Source organism: Rhamphochromis longiceps, linkage group LG1, assembly GCF_057381845.1.
Source record: "Rhamphochromis longiceps isolate RC_006_pf linkage group LG1, R_longiceps_female_GT1.1, whole genome shotgun sequence".
In the NCBI taxonomy this organism is placed as follows: Eukaryota; Metazoa; Chordata; class Actinopteri; order Cichliformes; family Cichlidae; genus Rhamphochromis; species Rhamphochromis longiceps.
In genome coordinates this window covers 35,783,510-35,802,537 of record NC_140557.1, presented here as the reverse complement: position 1 = coordinate 35,802,537, position 19,028 = coordinate 35,783,510, and the positions used below count along the sequence as shown (strand labels likewise).

The following is a 19,028-nucleotide window of genomic DNA, read 5'->3' as shown; positions in this document are numbered from 1 at the left end:
CATTATGTGAATAACTTGGAAATCTTAGCTCAAACAGCTACAAAACCTGTTTTTCCAGCACGGGGACCTTGAGTTCTATAAGATAAAGCCATAAACATGTTTGTCTGAGTCTTCTATCAAAAGTTACAGCTATTTATATGAAGTTGTTCAAAAACGCTTTATTTTGCCAAGACAATGCGTTTCTCACTGTTACATGCATTTGAATGGGGAACTCGACCGAAACAAAGTATAGGTTTTCATTATGTGTATAACTTGGAAATCTTAGCTCAAACAGCTGCAAAACCTGTTTTCCCAGCACGGGGACCTTGAGTTCTATAAGATAAAGCCATAAACATGTTTGTCTGAGTCTTCTATCAAAAGTTACAGCTATTTATATGAAGTTGTACAAAAACGCTTTATTTCGCCAAGGCAGTGCGTTTCTCACTGTTGCATACATTTGAATGGGGAACTCGCCCGAAACAAAGTATAGGTTTTCATTATGTGTATAACTTGGAAATCCTAGCTCAAACAGCTGGAAAACCTGTTTTCCCAGCACGGGGACCTTGAGTTCTATAAGATAAAGCCATAAACATGTTTGTCTGAGTCTTCTACCAAAAGTTACAGCTATTTATATGAAGTTGTACAAAAACGCTTTATTTCGCCAAGACAGTGCGTTTCTCATTGTTACTTGCATTTGAATGGGGAACTCGACCGAAACAAAGTATAAGTTTTCATTATGTGAATAACTTGGAAATCCTTGCTCAAACAGCTGCAAAACCTGTTTTCCCAGCACGGGGACCTTGAGTTCTATAAGATAAAGCCATAAACATGTTTGTCTGAGTCTTCTACCAAAAGTTACAGCTATTTATATGAAGTTGTACAAAAACGCTTTATTTCGCCAAGGCAGTGCGTTTCTCACTGTTGCATACATTTGAATGGGGAACTCGCCCGAAACAAAGTATAGGTTTTCATTATGTGTATAACTTGGAAATATTAGCTCAAACAGCTACAAAACCTGTTTTCCCAGCACGGGGACCTTGAGTTCTATAAGATAAAGCCATAAACATGTTTGTCTGAGTCTTCTATCAAAAGTTACAGCTATTTATATGAAGTTGTACAAAAACGCTTTATTTTGCCAAGACAATGCGTTTCTCACTGTTACATGCATTTGAATGGGGACTCGACCAAAACAAAGTATAAGTTTTCATTATGTGAATAACTTGAAAATCTTAGCTCAAACAGCTGCAAAACCTGATTTCCCAGCACGGGGACCTTGAGTTCTATAAGATAAAGCCATAAACATGTTTGTCTGAGTCTTCTATCAAAAGTTACAGCTATTTATATGAAGTTGTACAAAAACGCTTTATTTCGCCAAGACAGTGCGTTTGTCACTGTTACATGCATTTGAATGGGGACTCGACCAAAACAAAGTATAAGTTTTCATTATGTGAATAACTTGAAAATCTTAGCTCAAACAGCTGCAAAACCTGTTTTCCCAGCACGGGGACCTTGAGTTCTATAAGATAAAGCCATAAACATGTTTGTCTGAGTCTTCTATCAAAAGTTACAGCTATTTATATGAAGTTGTACAAAAACGCTTTATTTCGCCAAGGCAGTGCGTTTCTCACTGTTGCATACATTTGAATGGGGAACTCGCCCGAAACAAAGTATAGGTTTTCATTATGTGTATAACTTGGAAATCCTAGCTCAAACAGCTGCAAAACCTGTTTTCCCAGCACGGGGACCTTGAGTTCTATAAGATAAAGCCATAAACATGTTTGTCTGAGTCTTCTACCAAAAGTTACAGCTATTTATATGAAGTTGTACAAAAACGCTTTATTTCGCCAAGACAGTGCGTTTGTCACTGTTACATGCATTTGAATGGGGAATTCGACGGAAACAAAGTATAAGTTTTCATTATGTGAATAACTTGAAAATCCTAGCTCAAACAGCTGCAAAACCTGTTTTCCCAGCACGGGGACCTTGAGTTCTATAAGATAAAGCCATAAACATGTTTGTCTGAGTCTTCTACCAAAAGTTACAGCTATTTATATGAAGTTGTACAAAAACGCTTTATTTCGCCAAGGCAGTGCGTTTCTCACTGTTGCATACATTTGAATGGGGAACTCGCCCGAAACAAAGTATAGGTTTTCATTATGTGTATAACTTGGAAATCCTAGCTCAAACAGCTGCAAAACCTGTTTTCCCAGCACGGGGACCTTGAGTTCTATAAGATAAAGCCATAAACATGTTTGTCTGAGTCTTCTATCAAAAGTTACAGCTATTTATATGAAGTTGTACAAAAACGCTTTATTTTGCCAAGACAATGCGTTTCTCACTGTTACATGCATTTGAATGGGGACTCGACCAAAACAAAGTATAAGTTTTCATTATGTGAATAACTTGAAAATCTTAGCTCAAACAGCTGCAAAACCTGATTTCCCAGCACGGGGACCTTGAGTTCTATAAGATAAAGCCATAAACATGTTTGTCTGAGTCTTCTATCAAAAGTTACAGCTATTTATATGAAGTTGTACAAAAACGCTTTATTTCGCCAAGACAGTGCGTTTCTCACTGTTACGTGCATTTGAATGGGGAACTCGACCGAAACAAAGTATAAGTTTTCATTATGTGAATAACTTGGAAATCTTAGCTCAAACAGCTGCAAAACCTGTTTTTCCAGCACGGGGACCTTGAGTTCTATAAGATAAAGCCATAAACATGTTTGTCTGAGTCTTCTATCAAAAGTTACAGCTATTTATATGAAGTTGTTCAAAAACGCTTTATTTTGCCAAGACAATGCGTTTCTCACTGTTACATGCATTTGAATGGGGACTCGACCGAAACAAAGTATAAGTTTTCATTATGTGAATAACTTGAAAATCTTAGCTCAAACAGCTGCAAAACCTGTTTTCCCAGCACGGGGACCTTGAGTTCTATAAGATAAAGCCATAAACATGTTTGTCTGAGTCTTCTATCAAAAGTTACAGCTATTTATATGAAGTTGTACAAAAACGCTTTATTTCGCCAAGGCAGTGCGTTTCTCACTGTTGCATACATTTGAATGGGGAACTCGCCCGAAACAAAGTATAGGTTTTCATTATGTGTATAACTTGGAAATCCTAGCTCAAACAGCTGCAAAACCTGTTTTCCCAGCACGGGGACCTTGAGTTCTATAAGATAAAGCCATAAACATGTTTGTCTGAGTCTTCTACCAAAAGTTACAGCTATTTATATGAAGTTGTACAAAAACGCTTTATTTCGCCAAGACAGTGCGTTTCTCACTGTTACATGCATTTGAATGGGGAACTCGACGGAAACAAAGTATAAGTTTTCATTATGTGAATAACTTGGAAATCCTAGCTCAAACAGCTGCAAAACCTGTTTTCCCAGCACGGGGACCTTGAGTTCTATAAGATAAAGCCATAAACATGTTTGTCTGAGTCTTCTACCAAAAGTTACAGCTATTTATATGAAGTTGTACAAAAACGCTTTATTTCGCCAAGGCAGTGCGTTTCTCACTGTTGCATACATTTGAATGGGGAACTCGCCCGAAACAAAGTATAGGTTTTCATTATGTGTATAACTTGGAAATCCTAGCTCAAACAGCTGCAAAACCTGTTTTCCCAGCACGGGGACCTTGAGTTCTATAAGATAAAGCCATAAACATGTTTGTCTGAGTCTTCTACCAAAAGTTACAGCTATTTATATGAAGTTGTACAAAAACGCTTTATTTCGCCAAGACAGTGCGTTTCTCACTGTTACATGCATTTGAATGGGGAACTCGACGGAAACAAAGTATAAGTTTTCATTATGTGAATAACTTGGAAATCCTAGCTCAAACAGCTGCAAAACCTGTTTTCCCAGCACGGGGACCTTGAGTTCTATAAGATAAAGCCATAAACATGTTTGTCTGAGTCTTCTACCAAAAGTTACAGCTATTTATATGAAGTTGTACAAAAACGCTTTATTTCGCCAAGGCAGTGCGTTTCTCACTGTTGCATACATTTGAATGGGGAACTCGCCCGAAACAAAGTATAGGTTTTCATTATGTGTATAACTTGGAAATCCTAGCTCAAACAGCTGCAAAACCTGTTTTCCCAGCACGGGGACCTTGAGTTCTATAAGATAAAGCCATAAACATGTTTGTCTGAGTCTTCTATCAAAAGTTACAGCTATTTATATGAAGTTGTACATAAACGCTTTATTTTGCCAAGACAATGCGTTTCTCACTGTTACATGCATTTGAATGGGGAACTCACCGAAACAAAGTATAGGTTTTCATTATGTGTATAACTTGAAAATCTTAGCTCAAACAGCTGCAAATCCTGTTTTCCCAGCACGGGGACCTTGAGTTCTATAAGATAAAGCCATAAACATGTGTATCTGAGTCTTCTATCAAAAGTTACAGCTATTTATATGAAGTTGTACAAAAACGCTTTATTTCGCCAAGACAGTGCGTTTCTCACTGTTACGTGCATTTGAATGGGGAACTCGACCGAAACAAAGTATAAGTTTTCATTATGTGAATAACTTGGAAATCTTAGCTCAAACAGCTGCAAAACCTGTTTTTCCAGCACGGGGACCTTGAGTTCTATAAGATAAAGCCATAAACATGTTTGTCTGAGTCTTCTATCAAAAGTTACAGCTATTTATATGAAGTTGTTCAAAAACGCTTTATTTTGCCAAGACAATGCGTTTCTCACTGTTACATGCATTTGAATGGGGACTCGACCGAAACAAAGTATAAGTTTTCATTATGTGAATAACTTGAAAATCTTAGCTCAAACAGCTGCAAAACCTGTTTTCCCAGCACGGGGACCTTGAGTTCTATAAGATAAAGCCATAAACATGTTTGTCTGAGTCTTCTATCAAAAGTTACAGCGATTTATATGAAGTTGTACAAAAACGCTTTATTTCGCCAAGACAGTGCGTTTCTCACTGTTACATGCATTTGAATGGGGAACTCGACCGAAACAAAGTATAGGTTTTCATTATGTGTATAACTTGAAAATCTTAGCTCAAACGGCTGCAAATCCTGTTTTCCCAGCACGGGGACCTTGAGTTCTATAAGATAAAGCCATAAACATGTGTATCCGAGTCTTCTATCAAAAGTTACAGCTATTTATATGAAGTTGTACAAAAACGCTTTCTTTCGCCAAGACAGTGCGTTTCTCACTGTTGCATACATTTGAATGCAGTTCTCGCACGAAACAAAGTATAGGTTTTCATTATGTGAATAACTCGAAAATCTTAGCTCAAACCTGTTTGCTCAACACGGGGATACTGAATATTATAAGATAAAGCCATAACTACGTAAATCTGAATCTTCTATCAAAAGTTACAGCTAACTTCATGAAGTTGTACAAAAAGGCTTTATTTTGCAAAGATAGTGCGTTTCTGACTATTACATGCGAGACATGTGTCTCTTTACTGTGTTTAAGACACTTTACAGGTCCCTCCCCTAATGAAGAGTAGTGAGCAGCTGATTGGACCATGGAACAGGTGACCACGTTCAAAAAGCCGCTCTGACAGCTCCAGAGGGGAGAGAGGGAGAGAGTGTGTGCAACGAGCGAGTAGCCTGACAGCCGTCGCGGTCCTGACCATGGTTTTCCCAGCCTGTGCTTATCTTGTGTATTTGTGTGAGGGTGAATTGTAAAAGCCGCTCCTAGTGCATTAGCTGAGAGCTTAGGCACTCGTGGGCTGAAGCGGAAGGGGTGAGCTGCCTTTTCTTTTGGAATCGTTTTCTCCTGTTTTCTTGGTCAGGGAGCGAGGGTTAGCTCTGTCATTTGTTTGTTCTTTTTCTTTCCTAGGGTTTAGTTAGTCTTTTCTGGTGGGTCTTAGTTGGTTTTGTTTATTACTTTGGCCTGGGCTCACCTTGGAGCTATGCTTCTTGTCCTTAAATAAAATCACCTTTTTTTACTCACAACTGGTTTGGATGTTTGGCTTGGGAACCAGGGCGGGGATTTGTATCTCTCTCCTCCAACCTTATGTGCGTCCCTACACGCCTAGATTAGGGGCGTAACATAAATGGAGTTCTCACACGAAACAAAGTATAGCTTTTTATTTTGTGAATAACTTAAAAATCTTAGCTCACATAGCTTTAAAACTGTTTGCTCAACGGGGATATTGAATTCTATAAGATAAAGCCATAAATACGTATATCTGAGTTTCCTATCAAAAGTTACAGCTGTCTTCATGAAGTTGTAAACCCTTTATTTCGCCGAGACAGTGCGTTTCTGACTTTTACATGCATTTGAATGGAGTTCTCGCACGAAACAAAGTATAGGCTTTCATTTTCATTTTTTTCAATAACTGGAAGCTCTTGGCTCAAACAGCTGCAAAACCTGTTTCCCCAGCACGGAGATGCTGAATTGTATAAGGCAAAGCCATATTGATGTGTGTCTGAGCCTTCTATCAAAAGTTACAGGTAACTTCATGAAGCTGTACAAAAACGCTTTATTTCGCCGAGACCGTGCGTTTCTGACTATTACATGCATTTGAATGGAGTTCTCGCACGAAACAAAGTATAGGTTTTCATCTTGTGAATAACTTGAAAATCTTAGCTCACATTGCTTTAAAACTGTTTGCTCAACACGGGGATATTGAATTCGATAAGATAAAGCCATAAATACGCATATCTGAGTCTCCTATCAAAAGTTAGAGCTGTCTCATGAAGTTGTAAACGCTTTATTTCGCCAAGACAGTGCGTTTCTGACTATTACATGCATTTGAATGGAGTTGTCGCACGAAACAAAGTATAGGTATTCATTTTGTGAATAACTTGAAAATCTTAGATCAAACAGCTGCAAAACCTGTTTGCTCAACACGGGGATATCGAACTTTATAAGATAAAACCATAAATATGTTTATATGCGTCTTCTATCAAAAGTTACAGCCGTCTTGAATGAAAGCATTATAGCAGCTTACCTCGATCATGTGGTAGAACAGACACATGGGCCACCTACGTGTCCTTCTACGGCAGGAGTAGTTTCCACAAACCTGCAAAACAAAAAGAAATGATCAGGTGACATGAACAGATTTATACAGCCATAAGCAAGAGATTCTTCCTGCCTGTGGGCGTCAAACTGGACCCCCCTCCTTACTGTAACTATCAAAACTATCATAGTCTAAAACTATCATCTCATATCAAAACTATTATAATCACATTATCTGACTTTATCAGTTATAACAATGAGAAACGGTAAACAATTTGGCAAATAAATTACTTATAATTGTGCTTACCTGGTCCAAATGATCCACAGTCCCTTTGCATTTGTTATAATCCAGGATGATGTGGGGCTTTCTCTTCCCAGAGTCCTGGACCTGTAGCTCACGGTGCCTGGTGCTCAATAAGACAACCTTTTTTCTTTGCTTGGGGATGTAGGAAACCACAGCCTTGCCCCCCCCCCCCCCCCCCCCCCCCCCCCCCCCGTAGCGACCTGGACGGGAGAGACGATCATCGAATCTTACTGCCCGATTAATTTGCTCAAATCTTTTTTTTTTTTTTGACATGGTAGCATGAAACAGAAGAGCCCTGTCTCCCCATTTCACAGGCTTGTTGTCGTTTCATGTTGAGACCTGTACAGGCCAGCCAGCATCACAAGCCCCATGTAAGCCTGCAACTCCTCATCTATGTCCTTCCAGTCTTTTACTGACCTGTTGCCCCTGCAGGTTGGTGAAATGCAGGATTAGCTGCATAATGTCCTCTGCAAAAAAAAGATGGAAAGTGCTCATAGGGCTGCTGATCCTATACGAATTGCATAATGGGTTGGTCCTGGGGTTAAAATGGGGGGAGGAAAAAATGGCAGGACCTCTTCGTGTGTGGGTTGCCACATGATTTCTCCATTTTTAGATCTCCACTGGCCATCCTCCAGTCTTGTCTCTTCCTCCTGCTCTTCTTCCTCCTTCTCCTTCTCCTCCTCCGCACATGAGCTGCAAAGCTCCTCGGTGCCTGGCAAAAATTCTTCTTCGCTGTCAGAAGTATCTCCACTGCTTGTGGAGAGTGCAAAACTGCAGCAACAGCCTCCTCTAAACTGAGTGCACGCTTCATTGTGTCTGTGCAGAAATGACCACTCAGACCAGGCTGCAAAGTATTCTCATAGACTTCAAAGGTGCACCTGAATAAACATGCTATACCATACATCCAATAAGAGAGAGGAGGCACACTCTTGATCAAGAAAAAACATAAGCGCACGCCTTTGATCTCTCTCCCCCCCCCCCCCCCTCTCTCTCTCTCTCTCTCTCTCACACACACACACACACACACACACACACACACACACACACACACACACACACACACACACACACATGCACATACATACATACACAATACCATTTTATGGTGGTTAGCTGTTTTATTGTCATGCATTTTACAAGGTAAGATAACCATGTCCTGCAATCAAAACCACTGAAAATGTCTATGGTGGTGCTGTGCCTAATATTGTGCTGGTGTATGCTGGGTAATCGCACAGCTAGCGACTGGGTGACTTTATTCACCCGCTTCGGCTGTTATCAGTCCATATCCCCTAGATATGGACCATCTCCTGCTAGATTGTTCAGAAGGTTGTTATCATCCATCCAGATGGAGGATCACTAACAGGAGCGTGGGAAGACTCCAGAATCCACTCTGGCTGCAATCCGGTGGATACAGCAGTGTGTACAGGTAAGACCGTTTAAACGGACAGCATTTATAGAATGACTATTAAAAGTCAGACCAGCGAGTGTCAATAATGTTAATGTGGTTATGTTAGTAATACACCGAGTGCTAATATAACAGCTTTAAGATGCATTTGTAGATGTTATACCGTCTTTATGGTGCTAGCTTAAAGTTACGGTGTAAACGTTAGCTTATATTGGAGTAAAGCTGTTACTGTTTAAACGATGTTAGCACAGAAATATTAGCTTCTGTCATGACTGACGAAGTTACTAGTTAATAAAGTTTCCAGTAAAGTGTTTAATCGCAGCCACAGACTGACAGCAAATATCTCGATTAGCTTTCAGTGCATCTGTAATAAATATGTGCAAGTTTCAGTGCTTCGTTTAAACTGTATGATACTTATACTGACCCAGGGTCAGTGTAAAATACAATCCTAGCTGTGTGAACAAAGCCTGGCTCCTTTAATCCTGAATGAAAAACCTCAGGATGCAGGCTATTATTACTCTTTCCTGCTGGCACACCTGTCACACCTGAGAGTCAGCTAGAAACTTACAGTGACGTGGACATCATGCAAAGACTGCCAGACTCTGTAATACTGCAAATGATCAGTGACTCAAGTTAACACTAAACTTTAAACGGTACCTCTGTGTCTCTGTGTGCTGAACATTTAGGATTGAGTCAGGCTGCATCTGTGTTAGTCCTCTGACAGACTGGTGACCTGTCCAGGTGTGCTCTACCTATGACTACTGGGACAGGCTCTAGCTCCTGTAATAGAAATTTTATGTTATTCTCATTTAAAGCATTTAAGTGCATATGCTTAGTTGTGACACTGTTATAGACTGTTCAATGAAAGTTTCTAAAACTAGATGAACTTACTTCAGCAGTTTGAGAAAACAACTCCCTTTACAGGTGCTGATAACGTCAAGGGCACAAAACAGCATAACCATTGATCCGTTAGGTTTCATAGCGAGACACGTGAAGTGGCAGAGCTGACATGACTGAACTGTGATGTTTGATGTGTGTTTGCTCTCCTGTGCACAGTAATAAATAGCATGATCACAGCTCTTTCTGTGTTGCAGACTTTATTTAAAAAATTCCATGACATCTACTATAACTGAACCAACCTGGTGCTCTTCATTTATGGAGGCTGTTGAGTCTGAATGTTGGATGTTGTGTATCTCGTGTTCTCTGGGCTTTGTTGTCCTCAGTCTTTTTGCAGGATCAGAAAACAAAACCGGGAGGCGCGTAAATGTTTCTTCTCCATGATGTTTCTTCAAATGTTTCTTCTGGATGATGATATGACCGTGACACGGGATGCCACCTTTGGTCTTGTGACGAAGCAAAGCTCAGGAAGAAGTGTGATTAAATGGTACCCACATGTTGAGAAGGATGTACAGGGCACCTGCAGCCAAATCCAAGCTTCAGCTTAGTTGTAGTTGCAGAATGCTATAGGACTGAGACATCTAAGGCATCAAATGTTTGATTAAACGGATGAAAAAGAGAAGTTTTTTCCCTATAATTATCACTTCTTAAAATCTGTAGCAACTTCAAGTCTGTCAGCATGCTGAGCATGCTCAGAATGTGACAATATATTTTTGTTCAATATTTAATTTCTTTCAGTTGCAATTGTTAAATGAAAAAATATATATTCTTATAATTTAGCAAACGAATTTATCAAAAAAAAAAGATACATATATCTGTATTAGTTTTAGTAAATTAATTTGACACCTGTATTGAAAATACCATATTGTATTCATACAGAATCAGTATGGTATCATTGTTTGTCTGTTCACTGATTGTTGAAGCTAAGAGCTACTTTGATCTGTTTAGATCTAAAGTATCCAAAGTTGAGTTCTAATGTTTCTTCACCCCTGTGTGTGTGATATGTGATTTCCTACATGCTGGCAGAGCAGAGCAGCAGTTTGTGCTCACAGATGGTGACGGTGTGGAGAGACGGTGGTATTTCCTCAGAAGAACCAGCAGAGTCACAAAGGACACCAGTCCATCTCACCACCTTGACTTGCTGACTGATGTTCGTCTGCACTGCACAGAGGAAATCAACTGACCGAGGTTTGTCCAGTGACGTGTTATGAAATGTATATTTGTTTTATGCTTACAGATATGTTTTTCTTGACAGAGGCTCTGCAGAGGTTAGACAAAGCAGAGAAAACATGTGCTTTACATTTTACTGTGATTTATTGAGATATTTGTTGCCTGATGTTCAGCAGGAATGGAGAAATAGAATCAAAGGGAGATGTTTTTCCTGTTTTTGTAATGATGTAAGTAAATCTTCAATATTATTTATTTGCTTGGTTATATTAGGAGCGTTTCTGAGTGAGGGGGAGAGGAGTCATCATCCAGGTAAAGTGACGTGGATCAGTGGATACACTTGTCTCCCCTTTAAAGGAGACGATCCAAGTCATCCTTAAATGTTAGCGCTTTCAAATACACAAACATTTTTAAAGGACAAAAATGAACATCCAACTTTGACTGTAATACAAAATAAATCTTTGCATGTGTGTTTTCAAACTCTCAGATGGGCAGTATATCAGTCTTGGACTGTCTAACCTCCCGGAGCAGCACTGAATGACCACCGCACGAGCATGTTCCTGCAACATTCAGCATCTGATCCTTCATCTGTGTGCTTCTGCTTTTGGTAAGTAGAGTTACCCAACTCCAGTAACTCTAAACACATGCCATCCATTTCTAACGGCCTGGTTACTTCCTGTCAGTTACTTTAGAAACCATGTGGTCACCTGACCTAACACTGTTTCTTCTTCTTCCCCTTAATGTTGAAGTGTCAAATGTCAAACAGCTGGAGAGGAAACTACACCAGTGTACTGGGATGTTTCAGCAACACGTGCCAGATGCTGTTCCTTCATGGTGACATCACCAGAGACAGTCCCGCCCACCTCAGGACCCATTGATTATGATGATCTGATCCATCAAACCCCCAGCAGGTGAACTTTATTCATGACATAACACCGCAACAATGTAAAAAATTAAACAGCAACAGTCTAAATGTAAAGTGCATTCTAAAGTCCTCTTCAATAAATTGTATGCAAAGAGTCATTCAGGTCACTACAGAACCCAGAGTCTTCATCATTAAATCTCTGGTTGCTTCATTTTTTCTATCCTATATCAGATATTTTAAAGGTTAGCTTAGGTAAAGTTCCATTCTCATGGTGAGGCAAAGTGCTTTATGTGTGTGTGTGCGCGTGTCATGAACGGCTATAAAAGGCCTGTAATTAAAGAACAAAGCGGGGTTTGAGTTCGAGTTGCGGCAGACTGTCACTACTTGTAAATGGAACGCAGCCTTCCTACGGCGGACAGCTAATAACAGGAATCGGACGCGGTCCAGCCAAGTCCACAGCAACCACCATAGCAACCGCCTAGCATGACCTTAAAAACATATTCTGTCTTCATAACTATCAAAATCGTGAAATGATTTGCAAAGTGTGAAAGTGTTACAGCTGCAGAGAGCTATGGCGGTATCTATGGAAGCTGTTTACATAGCTAATAATATACGATGTAACCATGGAGACAGTCAGTCACTTGAGCTAGCGGTGCATGTTTACTACAGTGAATAAGGTGATTGAGTGCACAGCGTCCACACTCTGCAGGGGGTAAAGACATTACTTCAATATTGTTTTATATTGATATATATTAGCCTTCTGTTGACCATCACCTCAGGTTCACCATTACAGTTTCAGATTACAGATGCACACTGTCTAAACACATTCAAAAACTCATGTCTCAGAAATAAGCACAGCTGTTCATGTTTGTCATTAGAGTTTTATTTGTAAGAAAATTATGAACTTCATATTGTGCATTAAATAAAAGAACATTTCACAACTCTGAGTCAACAGAAACAGGTAACAGAAATGTCTCTAATGTGTACAGTGTAGTGTAAGCATTAAAAGATCATAAAGGAAAAACTAACATTTATGTGAAACTAATTGTAATAAAAAATGAGCAGGTGCTTTATAGATTTAAAAGAAAGAATCTGAAAACAACACTTTTTTGGTCTAAGTGATCAAAGTAGAAAACAGAACTGATGTTCAAGAACAAACCGTAGCTGCACTAATATTACACATCTCGATCGTTGTACTGAACAGACATGTTGCTTTTAAAACCACATGCAGTGTGTGACCATGACTGTTCACTGAGACCATGAACGCCACTTCGCTGAAGCATTCTTCTTCTTCTTCTTGCCATTAAATTGGAAGCAGAAGCAGCACGAGCTGATTTGATCTACTGAAAGGAAAAAGCAGAACATCTGAGTTGAAACCAGTCAGCTGAAATCATTAAGACAGGAACAAATTCAATGCAGTGTCTCAAGTGGCTTAGCCTGTTACAACTGTTGATACAAGCTAAATACGGTTAACACACAGTGTCAGGGAGCTCCAGTGTGGGAACTAGTGGCTTTAGGTTTGTAGTCATTTAACTTTCATCCATTCATTCATTTAATTCAGGAGGAAGAAATGCCAGGTTGGTGCAGGCTGGTTACATGCATTTGGTCCCATGCTGTCTTTAATTAAACGACTTGGTTCATTTTATGGCTGGGCTGTATGTGGGGTTATATCATGTTATTTGGGCAGGAGTACCTGTCCCCTGTTAGACTTAGAAAGTTTCTCCATAAGTAGAGTTTCTAACTCTTCTAGCACATCTGTGGCTGACAGCTTTTTGGTGGCTCTTTTTACCCCACACTGGTTGTGAGTGTGTAAATAGCCCCACTAGTTATTTTGGGTTGCAGTTAACTAGGGAGGAAGGGGTGGGTATGCCATGATTAGGTGAATAACAATTATATGTGATACATAAATTTCACAATGCATGCATATATCTCTATCAATTAAACCTGGCCTGAGGGCTGCCATTTTTTACATTCAGTTATTTCTCTTAGAAATGTTGGAACTAAATAATGAATGTGTTACAGTTAAAGTGAAACACTGGTCAGTGTAAATGGCTCATTGGGACACAGAAACCTTTAAATTAAACCTGATATCTAGTGTCAAACAATATCAAAGCTGTAAAAGATGTTTACATTCAGAATTTATAAAACTATGATTGTAAATAAATTCAAACAAGTGAGCTTTTCTCTTTGTGCTGAATATCAACACTGTGGTTTCTTAGACTGTAAGCTTTACTTTAGTGCAACCAGTTGCAGAAGCTGCCACTCCAAATGTCTTTTGATAACAAGAAAAAAATACCTTTTCAGTACACGGCCTGAAGTTCTTCTCCGACATCTTCTGCAATCGGCTTTGTCTGCTGGTTTGAAGACAATAAACCACAAAAAAGATGATTTAGTCACTTTGTCTGCGTCATGCAGCTCGAATGTGTCGTGTAACAATGTTGAATAGCCGTCGTTATCCCTCTGCTTTGAGCCTTTTATCAAAAGTTACAGCTAACTTCATGAAGTTGTACAAAAAGGCTTCATTTCGCCGAGACAGTGCGTTTCTGACTATTACATGCATTTGAATGGAGTTCTTGCACGAAACAAAGTATAAGTTTTCATTATGTGAATAACTTGTATTTTACACTGACCCTGGGTCAGTATCAACTTCATGAAGACAGCTGTAACTTTTGATAGAGGACTCACACACACACATATTTATGGCTTTGCCTTATAGAATTCAGCATCTCCGTGCTGAGGAAATAGGTTTTGCAGCTGTTTGAGCTAAGATTTTCAAGTTATTCACAAATTGAAAACCTATACTTTGTGTCGGTCGAGTTCTCCATTCAAATACGTGTAATAGCGAGAAACGCACTAACGTGGTGAAATAAAGCGTTTTTCCATAAACTTCATAAAGACAGCTGTAAATTTTGAGAGAAGACTCACACACACATTGGGGGGATATTGAAGTCTATAAGATAAAGCCATGAATATCTTTGTCTGAGTCTTCTATCAAAAGTTACAGCAAGCTCTATGAAGTTGATGAGAAACGCTTTACTTCGCCAAGACAGTGCGTTTCTCACTGTTACATGCATTTGAATTTAGTTCTTGCCCGACACAAAGTATAGGTTTTAATTTGTGAATAACTTGAAAATCTTAGCTCAAACAGCTGCAAAACCTATTTCCTGAGCACTGAGATGCTGAATTCTATAAGGCAAAGCCATAAATATGTGTGTGTGATTCTTCTATCAACAGTTACAGCTGTCTTCTTGAAGTTGATACTGACCCAGGGTCAGTGTAAAATACAATCCTAGCTGTGTGAACAAAGCTTGGCTCCTTTAATCCTGCATGACAAACCTCAGGATGCAGGTTATTATTACTCTTTCCTGCTGGCACACCTGAGAGTCAGCTAGAAACTTACAGTGACGTGGACATCATGCAAAGACTGCCAGACTCTGTAATACTGTGAATGATCAGTGACTCAAGTTAACACTAAACTTTAAACAGTACCTCTGTGTCTCTGTGTGCTGAACATTTAGGATTGAGTCTGCATTGACTTTATTTATTGAGACTTTAATGTGCTAAAAGCAGGTTGAAGACAGCTCAGAAACATTTGAAGATTAAAATTTAGCATTATGGCTGCTGGTGGTTTGTAAAGCCTATACTCAGCTGTAGTTTTTGTTACTAATTTATGTTTGTTGTTGTTTAACACAGATTTCAGAAGAGCAAATATGCTTAATAGTTTAACTAGATTTCATTTGTCAGTGTGGGACTGCTGAGTCACCTGAAGAACTCATTTCATTCATTCTCCACATGATGTTCATATACAGAAATGTTTCACAGGAACTGGTTCCTCCCAGACTGTGAACTAGTGTGTTTCCATAGATTATCTCTGTATGAATGTACTTTTAAATGAAGGCAAGTGTTTGTCCTTTTTTGTTCCTCAGTTACAGTACGTGATATCTTGATATCAGGCGGTCAACACTGGGGGAAGACAAGAAGCAGACGTACTTCCAAGAGGGAGCTGCAGTGAGGACACAGCCAGGTCACTGAGGTCAGAGGTCAGAATCTGAAACAGCTCAGGTTTATATTTTAGGGGTTATAAAAAATCAAAATGTATTTATGAAGAAACCTTTAAATAATAGTCATAATTATGATTATTATAAGAAATATCAAACATTTAAGTGGATTTTCTGTTACACATATTGTATTAGCCCTGCAATAAACTGGCAGCCTGTCTTTGTCCTGTATCAGCTGGGATAGGCTTCATCCTCCCGCAACCCTGAATTGGATACATTGTATTCCAATTATGTAATCTGATCATTTACAAACTCAAGGTATCTAATCAAAATGTAAGTAATAATTATAAAATGGGAAAGCAGAAATAAGTGTGACATAAATGTAAATGTGTTAGCTGACATAGAGGACAGCTACATGTAGTCTGAAAAACCTTTGTTGTCAAGTTTGCAGGTATATCAGCACGAGACATTCTTACATAGAAGAGTCTGTTAAAGTCTCTAACTCAGCGAAGCATTATTGGTCCCGTCTGTTTGGATAAATATAGTAAGTTGATGTTTGTCCATTTATTGACACATTTTCTTAAGTGCTTATCCAGTTCAGGATCACAGTGGAGCTGCAGCTGGATATGTTCATTAAATAAACCTTACAAAAGTTAACAATAAACCTGCATCCATGTACGTTGTTGTCCACAGGATAAGAAAATCAAACTGGAACACTGTGGAACATGTTAATAAATGTTTGTGTGTTTATGCCTGTGTCTTTCACAGGAGGCGCTGGAAGGTTTCCCTAATAGTTCCTGGTGAATCAAAGCAGAACCATAAAGGTTGCTGGATTGCATGATGGCCTTACCCCTGAGCAGTCATCCTGTTAAAGGAGGAACCAGTTAGAAGCTGTTTTCAAAGTAGCTGAGCAGATTTCATCTCAAGTAAGCGATTAACTGTTTGTTCATCTGTTCTGCCACTTAAAGAGCATTTAAGGACGTCTTTTGAGTGTCCAGCTGAATTAATTCTACTGGCTCTCATGGTCATTTGTTATTATAGACATATTTTTCATGTTCATCCAGCTATTTAGTAAATTCTATCTATTTAGTAATATCCGTCAGCTATAAAATGTAATATAAATATAAAAAATATCTAAATATCTCCTGCACTTTATATTTTAATGATGTAAGTCTGTTATCGTGTTACATTAGCATTCCTCACATATCAATGAGATGCTGTACAGTACAATCCTACTGACGCAGCAGAGGGATAACGACAGCTATTCAACATCGTTACACGACACATTCGAGCTGCATGACACAGACAAAGTGACTAAATCATCTTTTTTATGGTTTATTGTCTTCAAACCAGCAGACAAAGCCGATTGCAGAAGATTTCGGAGAAGAACTTCAGGCCGTGTACTGAAAAGGTATTTTTTTCTTGTTATCAAAAGACATTTGGAGTGGCAGCTTCTGCAACTGGTTGCACTAAAGTAAAGCTTACAGTCTAAGAAACCACAGTGTTGATATTCAGCACAAAGAGAAAAGCTCACTTGTTTGAATTTATTTACAATCATAGTTTTATAAATTCTGAATGTAAACATCTTTTACAGCTTTGATATTGTTTGACACTAGATATCAGGTTCAATTTAAAGGTTTCTGTGTCCCAATGAGCCATTTACACTGACCAGTGTTTCACTTTAACTGTAACACATTCATTATTTAGTTCCAACATTTCTAAGAGAAATAACTGAATGTAAAAAATGGCAGCCCTCAGGCCAGGTTTAATTGATAGAGATATATGCATGCATTGTGAAATTTATGTATCACATATAATTGTTATTCACCTAATCATGGCATACCCACCCCTTCCTCCCTAGTTAACTGCAACCCAAAATAACTAGTGGGGCTATTTACACACTCACAACCAGTGTGGGGTAAAAAGAGCCACCAAAAAGCTGTCAGCCACAGATGTGCTAGAAGAGTTAGAAACTCTACTTATGGAGAAACTTTCTAAGTCTAACAGGGGACAGGTACTCCTGCCCAAATAACATGATATAACCCCACATACAGCCCAGCCATAAAATGAACCAAGTCGTTTAATTAAAGACAGCATGGGACCAAATGCATGTAACCAGCCTGCACCAACCTGGCATTTCTTCCTCCTGAATTAAATGAATGAATGGATGAAAGTTAAATGACTACAAACCTAAAGCCACTAGTTCCCACACTGGAGCTCCCTGACACTGTGTGTTAACCGTATTTAGCTTGTATCAACAGTTGTAACAGGCTAAGCCACTTGAGACACTGCATTGAATTTGTTCTTGTCTTAATGATTTCAGCTGACTGGTTTCAACTCAGATGTTCTGCTTTTTCCTTTCAGTAGATCAAATCAGCTCGTGCTGCTTCTGCTTCCAATTTAATGGCAAGAAGAAGAAGAAGAATGCTTCAGCGAAGTGGCGTTCATGGTCTCAGTGAACAGTCATGGTCACACACTGCATGTGGTTTTAAAAGCAACATGTCTGTTCAGTACAACGATCGAGATGTGTAATATTAGTGCAGCTACGGTTTGTTCTTGAACATCAGTTCTGTTTTCTACTTTGATCACTTAGACCAAAAAAGTGTTGTTTTCAGATTCTTTCTTTTAAATCTATAAAGCACCTGCTCATTTTTTATTACAATTAGTTTCACATAAATGTTAGTTTTTCCTTTATGATCTTTTAATGCTTACACTACACTGTACACATTAGAGACATTTCTGTTACCTGTTTCTGTTGACTCAGAGTTGTGAAATGTTCTTTTATTTAATGCACAATATGAAGTTCATAATTTTCTTACAAATAAAACTCTAATGACAAACATGAACAGCTGTGCTTATTTCTGAGACATGAGTTTTTGAATGTGTTTAGACAGTGTGCATCTGTAATCTGAAACTGTAATGGTGAACCTGAGGTGATGGTCAACAGAAGGCTAATATATATCAATATAAAACAATATTGAAGTAATGTCTTTACCCCCTGCAGAGTGTGGACGCTGTGCACTCAATCACCTTATTCACTGTAGTAAACATGCACCGCTAGCTCAAGTGACTGACTGTCTCCATGGTTACATCGTATATTATTAGCTATGTAAACAGCTTCCATAGATACCGCCATAGCTCTCTGCAGCTGTAACACTTTCACACTTTGCAAATCATTTCACGATTTTGATAGTTATGAAGACAGAATATGTTTTTAAGGTCATGCTAGGCGGTTGCTATGGTGGTTGCTGTGGACTTGGCTGGACCGCGTCCGATTCCTGTTATTAGCTGTCCGCCGTAGGAAGGCTGCGTTCCATTTACAAGTAGTGACAGTCTGCCGCAACTCGAACTCAAACCCCGCTTTGTTCTTTAATTATAGGCCTTTTATAGCCGTTCATGACACGCGCATACACACACATAAAGCACTTTGCCTCACCATGAGAATGGAACTTTACCTAAGCTAACCTTTAAAATA

General features: G+C 39.0%; 1 long non-coding RNA gene across 1 annotated transcript; it reads left to right on the top strand.

The window, feature by feature from the left end:
* The first annotated feature begins 11,467 nt into the window (after positions 1–11,467).
* On the top strand, positions 11,468–18,392 carry LOC146679095 (uncharacterized). Its single transcript, XR_014912558.1, has 5 exons — positions 11,468–11,601; positions 15,482–15,588; positions 16,322–16,479; positions 16,907–16,964; positions 17,918–18,392. It is a non-coding gene; the product is annotated as an uncharacterized LOC146679095 (long non-coding RNA).
* Positions 18,393–19,028: the final 636 nt, after the last annotated feature.